Source organism: Halichoerus grypus, chromosome 12 (genome assembly GCF_964656455.1).
Source record: "Halichoerus grypus chromosome 12, mHalGry1.hap1.1, whole genome shotgun sequence".
NCBI lineage: Eukaryota > Metazoa > Chordata > Mammalia > Carnivora > Phocidae > Halichoerus > Halichoerus grypus.
In genome coordinates, this window is record NC_135723.1 from 35,036,474 (window position 1) to 35,051,294 (window position 14,821).

Sequence of the window (14,821 nt, forward strand, 5' to 3'; positions counted from 1 at the left end):
TCACATGTAGCATTTAATTTCCTCCAGCTGGAGATGAAAGCCATTGACCACTCACCTGCTTTAAGAGAGGACAGATTGCCTGTGCTTGCTTGCTTTAGGGTGGCAAGGTCAGGCCAGAGCACAACAGTTACATGCCGTCTAGCAAGGCTTGAGAGCTGAGTTTGTTTGATGTGTCCCCTGAAGTGCTGTAATTTAAATAGCCAGTGAAATGTTGTGCCCCCCCATCCCAGGACTCCTCACCACTCTCCCATACATGTCGGCATCCCTGCCTCCCATCTTTAAACATTATCTTTAGCATCTTCTCCAAGAGCAGCTATCATTATATTGTGGTAAAGTTGCCTGGTATTTGTAGAGATCTCACTAATTTCTAGTTTGTGAGCATTTTACAAATACACCTTGAATCACATGGGTCAAGTTGGGATTTTGCCACGAACCTCACTGTATTAGTTTGCTGGAGCTGCCAAAACCAAGTACCACAGACTGGGTGGCTTAACAACCGAAATTTATCTTCTCGCAGTTCTGGAAGCTGGAAGTCTAAGAAGGTGTTGGCAGAGTTGGGTCCTTCTGACGGTTGGTTCTGTAGGGGAGAGAATCTGTTCCCTGCTTCTCTCCTAGCCTCTGCGGTGAGCTGGCAGTCTTCGGCACTGCTGGCCTCTGAACGCGGCACTTCAGTCTCCGCCTTCCTGTCCCCATGGTGTTCTCCCTGTGTGTGTCTGGATCCAAATGTCCCCTTTTCAGAAGGACACGAGTCATACTGGATCAGGGCCCACCTGCATGACTTCATTTCAATGCAGTTACCTCTGTCAAAGGCCCTATTTCCAAAGAACCTATGTCATATTCTGAGATATTAGAGATGGAGCTTCAGTATATCTTTTTTTGAGGATATAATTTAATCCATAACACTTACACATTTCAAACCTCAGTAATTTGGCATTGCACTCATGACAGTGTTCTTCTTTTACTATTTATGGTATATCTTGAGTCATCTTTTATTTCATGGTTCTTTAAATAATACAGGCAAAGGAGATCCTCCTCTCCCCACCCACAAAATGTTTGTGTACTTGTTGATTTAAGTGTAGTTGCTGGTAGTTATAGTATAGAAACTCTTGAAGGAATAGAGAGGCTTTTTATTACCTTGAATTCTCTTGAGTTTCTTACTCTACATAGATTGGGAAGAAGCTGGCTGAGATTTCTATACTGCGTAGCCCCCTTGGTAAAGAGTTTGGTTCTAGGGGCGCCTGGGTGGCTCAGGTCATGGTCCCGGGGTCCTGGAATTGAGCCTGGGCATCAAGCTCCATGCTTAGCAGGCAGTCTGCTTCTCCTTCTCCCTCTGCTGCTCACCCTCACCCCCCGCCCCCCATTTGTGCTCTTTCTCTCTCTCTCTCTCAAATAAATAAATAAAATCTTAAAAAAAAGAAGACATTTAAAAGGACAAAAAAAATGTAAAATACCTGAATGAGCTTGTATTAGTCTTTTGTAATTTGTGGTAATTATGCTTTTCTTTTTAATACAAAAAAAAAACCTTGAAAAGGCAAAAATAAATAAATAATAAAAAAAGAGGAGCCTGGTTTTAAAGAATATGGCTGGTACTGCAACCATGTCAACACACAAAACTCACAAACAAGCTCTTTAATTTTTTTAATAAAAGCCTTGGATTTCCCACATTTTCATATTTGAGTAGAAATATATTTTTTTTAAATCAGTGTTCTTCAGCTTACTTTGTGTGTGTGTTTATGTTTGGGGAAGGGAGGCAGTTTATCATCACTCAGACTACGAATCTCTATCCTGGCTTGGTTTCCTGATTATGTTCTCTCTTTTACATCCCTGTAGCATTTAATATAAGATTTTAAAAAATTATGCATTGTATAATACTTTGCATTTAAAAAATATAACATTTAAAAATGTTTTTAATTTAGTACCTCAAAATCATTTTTACCTTTCAGGAATTTTCCCAGGGACTTTTGTACATTAAGAGACTTGTTAACATTTTTTTTTTTTGAGCTTACTCAACTACTGATGAGTGTTTATTATGTTGTTTTTATGCCCTTTTTATACTGTAGGTGAAGAAGAGGTGAATCACATGCAGATTCTGACCTCAAGTGCCTTCACAGTTTTGAAGGGAGATGGTCCATATACCTAAATAACTCAACATAAGTTAGAATGTAGTGTATTTGATATGAGCTAGAATGCAGTAAAAAAGGCCCATGTAAAATGGTGTGGGGTTTTCAAAAGGAAGGAAGAGAGGATGATGTTGACTAAAGTATTTTAAATATGTTCTCTCCAGGGGTGACTGATCAAATTCACAGCCTCATGTGCTTTTATTTTTTCAATTTTTTAAAAAGTTTTTATTTTAATTCCAATTAGTTAACATACAGTGTTATATTCATTTCAGGTGTACAGTGTAGTGATTGAGCACTTCCATACATCACGCAGAGCTCATCGTGACAAATGCCCTCCTATGTCCCCATCACCTATTTCACCAGTCCACCCCCCCACCTCCCCTCTGGTAACCATCAGTTTGTTCTCTATAATTAAGCGTCTGTTCCTTGATTCTCTCTCTCTCTCACTTTTTTCCCTTTGCTTATTTGTTTTGTAAATTCCACATATGAGTGAAATCATTTGGTATTTGTCTTTCTCGGACTGGCTTCTTTTGCATCAACAGAATGAAATCTTGTCATTTACAAGGACCTGGAGCTAGAGAATATAATGCTAAGCCTCAGTGCTTTTAAATCAAGCCTCCCTCATCACTGTGTGTATTCATAGGAATCCTTGGGACAGTTGTCTTTTGGGCTGTGGTCCCCAAACAAATATATTTTCACCCTTTGTTATCAGACTCTCCACTAAACTTATTAAAGACTGGGAGCCTTAAAGGAAAAGCAAACTGATTCATTTTGATTATTGTGCAAGTTTTGATTAAGCAAAAGTGTACTGTTTAAGTGTTAAAGTGGAATTGGTTTAAAGCAATGTAATTTGGCAGGGTCGGTGGGTTGTTTATGTGTGAGCACCCATTAAGGCCTGGCTATTGCAGATAAGGGCTCGGACCACAGACAGTCACCTCAGACTTGAGATGTGGTGGGACCACGTGCTTCTCAGTGTACTGGGATCTACAGGTGGGGCACACCCAGTCTCTCCTAGATGTCTGAAGCCCCCCCAGTTCTGCACCCCATCATGAGTACTGAGAAGTTATGAACCTTTCCTCTTGCCTGGAACAGAGTTCTCTCCTTTCCTTCCTACTTACCTAGGGGGTATGTGAGGCTGCAGATGCTTGCTTTTGATTTTCTCATACTTTGTGTCATTTAGCGAAGGAAAAACCTGCTCTTTGTTCCATCTCTGGAATTAGAGTATTCGACTTATTTAGACTAAGTCATCTCACAGATGGTCCTGATTTTTGGTCCTTTTTTTTTTTTTTTTTTTGCTTATCTTGCATTTCTGTTGAGGGGATGGTGCCAAAGCATTGCTCCTGTGGGAGCCTGCTGAACAGAGAAGCCTGCCCGCACGGGTTTGTGCCAGCCGTAAATTGTTATCTCAGAGGTCAATAAGAACAATGGACGAATTTGCTCACTTTATGTAACATGAGATTTATGGGATTGAAAGTGCCAATCTTCTTTTAGCATTTCATTCTGCCAATTTGTGCTGAATAATTGAACTTGAATTAAACGACCTCATAAATTGAGAGACTATGCCAAACCAAGACTGAACTCTACTAAACACATTTCAAAGAGCTCTTCAAAGCCCCAGGAGGAATAGGGGGAGAAATGCTGTTAATTAAAACAAGCAGCAGCAAGAAGAAAGGCTGTGGCAGTTAATCACCTTTTCAGAATATGTGAGATTAAAGAGGTGCCTCTCACTGCTTGCCCTGAAGGTCAACTCCATTGAAACACTATCGGGGGCAGTTTGAAGAATTCTAAAAATCAGAAATCCCCAGATGGAAAACACTGGACTCCTGGTTCACTGAAGTTTCAATCTTCGGTGTTGACACCTGGACTGTCGTGCCAATCTCCAGCGTCCGGAGAGGTTGCCTCCCACAAAAGAGGCAAATCTGATTACATTTTATGAGCTCTGACGCAGGAGGCTCCTGAGGCCCAATCTCTGTCTCTCATTAGGTCTGCTCTGATTTTCTTTTAGACTTTGGGACCACAGGCCAAAGCTTATTATCACCACTCACATTAAAGATCAAGCCTGTATCCACGCTATTAATCACAGGGTCTGAAAATGGCATCATAGTATGATAATGCTATCAGTGTGAGCTTTGTAATTTAATGCACAAAATGCAGCATTACAATGTACAACAAGAGAAATTGGATTAGAAAGAAAAAAGCCAATGGAGTAAATGAGTTTACGCCTTGTAATTTTCAGATCCGGTGCTCCTTCTGTCTAGGTGAAAGTTGAAAAAGCAGAATTCTTACCCTTACGTAGGCCAAGGAGGATAATGGCCCACCCACCAAATCTGCTAATTAAAAAAACCCTAAAGTCTATTCAAATTGCAGATTGAGCCCTGACTTCCTTTAGAGGAAGAATGCAAGGCATTGGAGTCTGGTTCATGGGTACAGCTGGTTTCATTTAGCTTGCAGCAGATAAACAAACAATGCCTAATCTTTTTGACAAAAGCGACAATGAGGATATTGTTTAGGCAAGAAGCATGATTTCAATTATTAGACTAAACTATGCAGGAATAACTTTCCTATTAGACAATGTCTAAATGTATCGGCCTCTGTTAGCCATTTTTATTACCAGAGTCCTTTGATCATTTGATTAGGAGACCCTCAAAAGAATCTGTGATATTTGCTGTCTTCAGAATTGTGGTCATATATCAGATCTGCCCAGCTGGTGAAAATGGAGGCATTTTTTTGGTTAGGGGAGGAATTTTTTGAGAGAGTTAGGGTAGAATTTCCAATTATCGTAATGTCAGGGCTTCTTGAATCTTTCTCCCATAGTTCAATTTAAGTGGTTTTTGAGGAGGACAAGGGGAAGGATATTATGATAAGATAGGTTTCAGTTTAAAGCATACCCACATTCCTGAGTTGCTTCATTATTATTGTGATTCTTTTCGTTTCAACCAGGATGCTGGGGAAGTAGCATCTTTCCATTTTAAATTCGTGGTTCTCAACTGGTTCTAGATGTTGCTCCTCAGAAGACATTTGATGATACCTGGAAATATTTTTGGTTTTCACAACTTAGGTTGTTACTGGCATCTAGAAGTCAGGGATGCTGTGAAACGTTCTACAAATGAATAGGACAGTCTCTCACAACAAAGAATCATTTGCTTATTTGCCTCCAAGTGTCAATAGTGCCAAGGTCGGGAAGCCCTGTTTAAACAAGGAGTGCATGGAGGCAGTTCACATTTTCTTTCTTTCTTTCTTTGTTGTTGTTGTTTTTTCTGTTTTTGTTCTTTTGTTTTGTTTTTTGTCATGTCTAGTTAAAAGAGCTCCTTCCCTTAGAGACATTTACCAAGACCCTAGTATGTTCTGTGTACTGGGCCAGGCGATGGATATGTAATGGTGAGCAAAACTAAGTTCTTCTTTTCATGGAGCCTATCATCTAGTGGGGGAGAAAAAAACGAATCAAGCCAGCAGACACATCTGTAATTTAAATTGCACAAAAGAAAAGAGAGCTGTGAGAAGGAAGATAGAGAGTGGTGGGTTATATATATTTGCGTGAGAGAGAGGGGTGAGCAATAAGCATGCTTTAGATGGATGGACAGTGGCAGTCTTGCTGAGGAGGGGATACTTACTCTTAGATCCAAAGGAGATGTGACCAACCAGGGAAAGTTCAGGGATGAAAGTGCTTCAGGCCAGACCCCCAGGAGGGGTTGGTGTGTTCTACAAACTCAGAGAGCCCCATGTGAGATGGGGTATGTTCAGGGGAGACTGGTATGAATTGAATTTTGAGAAATCTCCAAGGCCTTGAGGATCATGTTAGGAATGTTCTACTTATATATTACTGCAAAAATGAACCACTTTGAAACATAGAGACTTAAAACAATAGCTATCGTTTTTTTGCTCACGAATCTGCAGTTGGAGAAGGGTGGGAAAAGTTTGTTTCTTCTCCCTGAGGTATCATTTTGTGCAGCTTGACTGAAATATGAGGGACCCATTCCCAACATAGCTTACATGGCTGGCAGGTTGGTGCTGGCTCTTCTCAGGGCTTGGGCTTTCTTATAGCATGGTGACTGGGTTCTCTGAGTGAGCATCCCAAAACATAGGAAGTGAGACTTCTGGCTTCAGCTCCAACATGTAAAGAGCTTGGAAGCTGATGCTCCCATCTTTTCAAAGAGGAAATGCTAGGCGAACAGAACATGTGAAACTTTAGTTCAATTCTTCAGAGAATGGAGGCCACAGGGCAAACCACTGTACTAAATTCTGGAGAGACTGACATATCCAGATAGAAATAGCCCAAATCTCCTCACCAGGAGCACAGGCTGCTGGAGCCATAAACTGGGAAGGATACTTAAATGGTAATTTTTATGAGTTGCTGGAGATGGGCTGTGGTCTAGCATGAGAGTGAGAACTCTTGGGGACCACAGTCTTAGGGACACCCCCACACTTTCTTTTGTTTTGCCTCCGGGAACCCTACAGGGTTCCCACAGTGAAGATCATGGAAAGATCCCCTTGGGGCTCTGGCAGGGGAAGAGGAAAAATAATCATAAAATACAGCCAGAGTGTTCTCCATCACAGAAGCCTGCTCTGCAGGCAAAGGTTTTTGCTAGAGCCTTATCCCAGCTGATGGGAGTTTCTCCCACTCAGACTCTCTCCAGCCTGTCTGTCTCACTTAAGTGGGAGAAACCATACTCAATAATGGTTAGGGACTCACTGCAGTCAGGGAAGGAAATAGGGGGTTGAAAGGGGGAAAAAAAAAACTATACCACTGGAGAAACACTTGTGAAGGTCACATCCCACGATGCAGGTTCACTAAATGAATTCAGACTCACTCAGAAGCTTTGAGAATGTTCACACTCCCTCATACCTTACCATCACTCCAGTGTAATAACAGTAGATTATAGCTGAGAGAGTTGCAAGACAGGCTCTCTGTGAGGAGGAGTACTAATGTAAGCCTCAAGTCAGGAGGAGACAAAAACAGGAACACTGGAATCATTTGAAGCAGTTACAACAAACAGTAAACACAGCCAGATTAACATAAATCTTTAGGTTTGGCTTTCAACAAAAAATTACAAGGCGTTCCAAAAGATTGGAAAAAATACAGCCCAAAAAGACAGAGCAGTCGTCACAACCAGACTCAGATATAGCACAGATATTGGAATTGTCAGAGAGGGAATTTAAAATAACTGTGATTAATATATAAGGGTAAATGGATAAGGGAAACAAAAAGCAAGAAAGGGTGGGTAATGTAAACAGAGAAATGAGAAAAGAATCTAAGAAAGAATCAAAAGAAAAGAGAATTTTTTTAAAAACACTATAACAAATGAAAGATGCTTTTGATGTGTTCAGTAGACTTCAACACAGCTGAAGAAAGGGTCAGAGAACTTGACTATAGGTCAGTAAAAAAACCTTCCAAACTCAAATGCAAAGAAGAGTAAAAATTAAAATGTCTGAGAACTATGGGATAATATCAAAAAGTGTAACATATGCATAATTGGAATACCAGCAGAAGGAAGAATCAAGAAGTATTTGAAGTAAAAATGGCAGAAGACTTTCCAAAATTTATGACAGATACCAAACCACAGATCCACGAGGCTCAGAGCACGCCAAGTATGTTTATATGTAAACAAATCTGAAAAACAAAAATAAAAACCCTGTATACCTAGGCATATCATATTCAAGCTGTGGAGAAACAGAGACAAAGAGAAAATCTTAAATGAAGCTAGAGAAAAAAATACTTTACCTACAGAGGAAAAAAAATAAGAATTTCATCAGATTTCTCATCAGAAACCACAAAAGCAAGAAGAGAGCGGAGTGAAATCCTTAAGAAAAGAGGTTAAAAAACCACCAACCTAGAATTCTATATCCAATAAATATCTTTCAAAGGTGGAGGAGAAATAAAAACTTTCTCAAACAAAAACTGAGGGAACTCATTGGCAGTAGACTTGTCTTATGAGAAATTTTGGAAGTACTTTAAGCAAAATGAAAATGATACAGGTTGGAGACTTGGATCTCTATAAAAAAGAGCGTTTGAGAAGGAATAAAGAAAAGTAAAATAAAATCTTTTATTGTCATCTTAGTTGAACTAGAAATGCACTGTCTATCTAAAGCAATAATAGTAACAGTGTATTGGGAGATTATGGCGTCTAGATAAGTGAAATGAATGACAGTAGCATCACGAGGGGTGGATGACTGCAACGGAGAACACTGTTGGAAGGCACTCTGCTACACAGGAGCTGATACAGTGTTATTTGAAACTAGACTTAGGTTAGTTAGAAATGTAAACTCTAGCACAACACTATGAAGATTTCAAAAAGTATAAATGATACACTAAGAAGATAAAATAGAATTATATAAAATGCTCAATTAAAATTAGAGGCAGAAAAAGAGGGAGCAAAAAAGGGACAAATACAATAAAAAGAAAACAGTTACAAACAGGATGGATATTAATATACCTATATCCAAATCGCTTAAGGTATCATTGGTCTAGATGCACCAAGTGGAAGAGATTATCAGTGTGGATGAAAAACAAGATCCAACTCTGTGTTGCTTACAAGAAACCTACCTTAATTGGATTAAAAGTAAATTCATAGAAAATATGCCATACTAACACTGTTTAAAAGAAAGCTGGAGTAGTTATATTAATTTCAGACTAAGTAGACTCTTTTGAAGACTCAGAAACCCGTCAGGATGAAGAGGGGGCATCACATAGTGATAGAGGTATTAATTTCCCAAGAAGATATAATAATTCTAAATGTGTATGCACCTAACAATAGAGTGTCAAACTATGGGAGGCAAAAGCTGATAGAACTGAAAGGAGAAACGGACAAATCCACTCTTATAGTTGGAGACTTCAACACCCTTCTGTCGGTAACTGATGGATCAAGCAGGCAAAAAGATCGGTAAGGAATAGATGACCTACACAGCACTTCCAAGGTACAGAAAGTGGAAGCTGCCAGCATTTTAAGGCCTGTGCCCAGAACTGGCGCTGTGTCACTTTCACCTTCTTTATTGATCTAGTGTTCCGAGAGACCAGAATCAAGGGTAGAAGACATAGATGGTGCCTCTCCATGAGGAATGTCAAAGAATTTGGGGGCTATGTTTTAATACCTCACAATATAGCCTGGATTTCATTTCAGTCTAGAATTAAATCTTCGCTCTCACCTTTGCAGAGTTCTTTCACTTATCTTTTCTGACCACATATTCACTGATGCCTTTTTGGATTAACCTCACTAAGTGTTGGATACATTCCTGAGAACAAAGACCCAGTGTGGTGTTTGGTGCCTTGTGGAGAGGGGCATCTTACGTGCTGGTTTGCCTAATACAATCCTGGTTTTTGCTTGTTGTCTTTGTGTTATTATTAATAGTGTTTCTTTTCACTAATTCAGTGTTTTTACTATCCACTGTCTCCATTTGGGTGATAAAATATATGACCACCTTACTTATATAGAACTTTATTCCTCTAGAGACTTGATAAAGCATTTTGCCAAAAACCAGAAGTTATTTAAAGTGCTTTATTATGGAATTCAACTGAGTATTTAGAAGCATTAATTTCGGTGAACCTTTGGGAGCTTTTTAAAAATTGTGATTGTCATTGAACCTCTAATGAAGATTTGTCAATTAATTTAAAAAGATTCATGACGATTAATGACCTTTAGGTACAGCACATTCTCTTAGACAGCAGGGTATGGAGTCTAGAGGTCATGATTTTTGTGGAATAGAAACTGATCAGTCTAAAATTCAAATGATCTACCCAGATCCCTTACTGCTCATAATATAAATGATAGGCTCAGAGTAATTCAAGATAGTGGAAATGCTGGAAATTTGAAACAGGAATTAATGAGTAAGCTGGGACTTGGGTGAAGTCAGTTGCTATTAGAGGTCAAAGAGTCAATGACATTGGGGAGGGTATGTGGTATGGTGAGCGCTGTGAATTGTGTAAGACTGTTGAATCACAGACCTGTACCTCTGAAACAAATAATACATTATATGTTAAAAAAAAGAAGAAGATAGTAGGAAGGGAAAAATGAAGGGGGGTGGGAATCGGAGGAGGAGACGAACCATGAGAAGCTATGGACTCTGAGAAACAAACTGAGGGTTCTAGAGGGGAGGGGGGTGGGGGGATGGGTTAGCCCGATGATGGGTATTAAAGAGGGCACGTATTGAATGGAGCACTGGGTGTTATACGCAAACAATGAATCATGGAACATTACATCAAAAACTAATGATGTAATGTATGATGATTAACATTACATAAAAAAAAAAGAGTCAATGAGTTTTAGTCAGATGCTTATAGTTTATTTAGCATTGGCACATACAGGAGGGGTATACTATAGCATTAGGAGGAATTATAATTGTGGGGAGATGGCAAAAGTACTTGAAAAATCTAGAACTATAAATTGCATAAAGTAATCAAGTACAAGATTTGGATTGTAGACATTGTTGATTTGGGATGATTTTTGAGGAATGTGACATCTGGTAGAGCAAGATCAGAAAGGAAGGCTTTGGAGAAAGGAGTGGGGCGTGATCTGATTCTTTCCTAAGTATGTTTGGGTTTCCTGGGAAGTTCAACTTCAGGCTCTTGTTTGTTGCCTCATAATGAACTGGCAAGTGACACCTACCTTTGTCAGTAGAATCTGAAAATGGAAAAGATAATACAAGCTCAGTGACTTTTATGCAGAAACATATCTGACCTTAAAAAAAATCTCGAGACAGAAAGGAAATGTAAAGATTTTAGGTATGAGACATTTTTCATGCTTAATGGTTGATAACCAAGCAAATATGTGCTTTCTTCCTTCCGGGGTTCAAGGACATAAACATACAGTTCCCTGTATAAACGAATTTTTGAAAATTTGAAAAATACTTGTCTCTATTTCAAAATGGTCTCTTGGGGATTGCAGTATTTTTATTTTATTATTTTTTTTAGATTTTATTTATTTATTTGAGAGAGAGAGAGAATGAGAGAGAGAGAGAGAGAGCGCATGAGAGGGGGGAGGGTCAGAGGGAGAAGCAGACTCCCCACCAAGCAGAGAGCCCAGTGTGGGACTCTATCCTGGAACTCCAGGATCATGACCTGAGCCGAAGGCAGTTGCCTAACCAACAGAGCCACCCAGGGGATTGCTGTATTTTTAATGGTCTCTCTTTTTAGGGATTTAAATCAGCGATCCTACAGATCTATGAGCATTGTTTGAGCTGAGGGAAAACACTAGGAACTTCCGGTGAATAGTTGAAAGCCCTGTTGTAATTCAACAGAGAATAAGATAGAAGTCATCCCTTATTGGCCTGATGCGTGAGACAAGAGTGAATTCTTAAGCAGCTTAGCAGCCAGCACAGGTACCCACAGATAAAAGAGCCCCTGAAGAAGCAGGAAAAGCGACCAAAGGCTTTTGTTGTGTGTGATCAAACCCCTGAGGAGAAAGAAGAGGGATATGGAGATACTGAGAAAGCAAATAAATGTTACTAACCCAGGCCAATTGGGGATCCCAGAGGAAGCTGAGTTCCTAAGGGGAAGGCAATGGGCTGGGTTAAACAGAGTGACAGATTTGTGGGAGTTTTTTGTTTGGGTTTTTGTTGTTGTTGTTGTTGTTGTTGTTGTTGTTGTCTGCTTTAGTCCCCGGGAAAGTTTTAGTGTAAAGCTCTGGAGAATTAAGGGCACCTGGGACTGTGCCCAAAGTAAAGCACAGAGGATTATTAAATTAAAATAGAATGGATCTCATCTCTGAGTGAAATAGAAGTGATGGGATAATAGAACACCAATAGTTAGAGTTAGACGAAAGACGAACCACAGAATCTGAGAGGGATTGCCTAGAAAGGCAGCCAGAAAACCAGCCAAATGCCAAGGAAGGCAGAGAGTTACGGGGGCCTGTGGGTGATAATGTCAAATATTCAGCAAGGTCCTGAAAAGATGCGTCCTGAAAAGAACCCCTTAAATTTGCAACTAGGAAGGTTTTTCTTTAGTTCCTGTAGGGGACTGGTGGGGTTAGAGACTCACCTGCTTTGGATTGAAGAGAGAAAGGGGAGGACGGAGGCCGAAATGCAGGGAGTGAGGTAGCAAAGAAGATAGGACAGAAGTATTTTTTGTCGTTTTAGTTTTAAACCAGACAGGAAAGAATTCAGTATGTATATAGATTATGAGCCAGGCATCAGTAAAAAGGGAGAGAAAAAACAACTAAGGAAACACTTGAAGTATGTTCTTGATGAGGAAATTTGAGGAACTGTTTTCTCTGTTGCTTGAACTTTATTCCATAGGTCTTTGATAATGCCTCTCCCTGTCATGTGTTAATAATATATAGATATAAAATAGTTTTTATTGCCAGTTTCACCTCATTTAGGACATAGATCTATAAGAGTATTATTCTTCGTAAATATCTCTTCTATTTTTATTTGTGTTCTTTAAAAATTTAAATACATCATTGAATTCTGTGTAGCATATGGGTTTCTCTGCTTTCCTCTTTTTCTTCATTGATACTAGTTGTAGTTTTTAAATGACAATATTTTTGTGTATCTCTCTCTCTCTCTCTCTCATGGTCATACCTTTCTTTCTGTAATTTAGGGTCATGAAATAAAGCTAAGATTATGGAACACTGGGTTAAGCTTCATTTTGTCACTTGTGAAAATAGGGCAAATATTAGAATTGATTTCACATAGCTGTGAAGAATCTATGAGAATGAATGCATTTGGAGTTTTTTAAAACATCTCGAATATAGTACATGTTAAATGAATTCGGCTATTACTTTTTTCTTTGTTTTTTATAACGATTCTGGAAAAGTTTTGAAATGAGATGATTTCTCCCATTTTACAGATGGAAAAACTGAGGCCCATAAAATCTGAGTAATTTGCCACAGTCACTGACATAGCTATGTGGCAGAGCCAGGACCCAGACTCAGTCAGCCCACCTCTAGAGCTGAGTTCTTAATTTTTATCTCCTTTTATTTTTTGCTTGCTCATTTTATTTTGAAAAAACTTAAAATCTGTGCTCACTCTCCCCTCTTATTAATGATTAACTCTAGGGTACGTGGCCAGTTTCTCCCATGATTCTTAATCTTCCCTCTGTGCCTCTGCTGTCATTTCTCATTAGTCTTGTATCGCCCACATTCTCCACTGTTCTAGGCAACTCCACAGTGACACATAGCTCCCGTCTCCCATACTTCACCGTGCTGATTTGTGGCTTTCCATGTAGAACGGACTGCATGAAATAGAACACTTACTGCTCCCCTTTTCCCTCCTTTAGATACAGTTATTTCGGACAAGGTTTTCCATTTCATTGCTGCCTTCTCTGTGTGGACATCGGCCCGAGATTCAGTGGCACCCATTGTCTCTTACTACTTTTTCTTCGACTCCTGTGACACACACAACTCCTGATCTACCAGCACGTTTACAACCCTTTTGTCCTTCTCATAAATAATGGAGGAACTAATATTATAGTAAGAGCAGTACCTTAACAAAATAATTCTTTCAAATAGGTTTTTGAGTAAATCAGGAACTCAGCACCCTTGAGTCACCCCTTCGCCCCCAAGTTATTCCCAGCCCTAGCTGTGAGTGCAGTTAAGCATTCAAAATGGAATTAAGAGGAGAAAATGATTCTGCTTGTTGTGTCCTTTGAGAATCTTGCCAAATTTTCTGGCCCACTTTTCTTTGTTCTTTTTTGTCACTTCCTTATGTACTTGTGTCTAAGCAGGTACATTTATATTGTTTGTATGTATTTATTCACATAAACTTTCAGATGACTTGATTAAATTTTAAATCATTTTCGTGATAGCTGGTGGGACCTGAGCTAATTTACCATTGACCCATATGTTAATAAAAGGACTTGTTTAATTAATAAGAGCTGGAGAGAATATCTGTATGGAAGGTTATTTTGTCTAATAAATATGGTCAGGTGAATGATGCTTCATGACAAATGCAATTTTTGAAGCTGACATGGCCAGATCTCTACCTAGGGACAATGCTAGTAGCCACTTATTTATTTATTTATTTATTTATTTATATTATTTTTAAATTTAATTTAATTTTATTATGTTATTATGTTATATTAGTCACCATACAATACATCATTAGTTTTTGATGATTCATTGTTTTCGTATAACACCCAGTGCTCCATGCAGTACGTGCCCTCCTTAATACCCATCACCGGGCTAACCCATCCCCTCCTCCCCCTTCCCCTCTAAAACCCTCAGTTTGTTTCTCAGAGTCCATAGTTTCTCATGGTTTGTCTCCCGCTCCGATTCCCCCCTTCTCCTAATGTCCTCCATGCTATTCCTTATGTTCCACAAATAAGTGAAACCATATGATATGATAATAGACTTTCTCTGCTTGACTTATTTCACTTAGCATAATCTCCTCCAGTTAGTAATCAGTCTGCAGAGTTATATTTCCCTTTCTACTTTTCAAAAATTTCCCCTTGTGTTGCATATATTTATATAATATACAAATATACATATATTCATGTATGTGTATAAATGAAAAAGAAAATGCAGGTAGCAGAGATTGTCTTTGAAAGTTGGAGAGAGCAGAGTTGACAGGTTGAATGGTGGGCTGTAAGTTTATACTCCTGAGTAACAACATTGTTGCCCTGAAACCTTGGGTGTCTCAACTTCTCATCTGTCACTTTCTTATTCTACTTCAGAGCTGGAGCCATTCCATCTATCTAAAATGAGTAAATTTCCCTGTTTTCCCAAATATCCTTTAAAATTCAATCATACTTTCCCCGTAGTCGTTCAAAATGA

General features: G+C 39.1%; 1 protein-coding gene across 4 annotated transcripts in view; it reads left to right on the forward strand.

Moving 5' to 3' along the window:
- CDK14 (cyclin dependent kinase 14) overlaps positions 1-14,821 on the forward strand; it is a 543,473-nt gene that overhangs the window by 149,452 nt on the left and 379,200 nt on the right. The window lies entirely within an intron of this gene.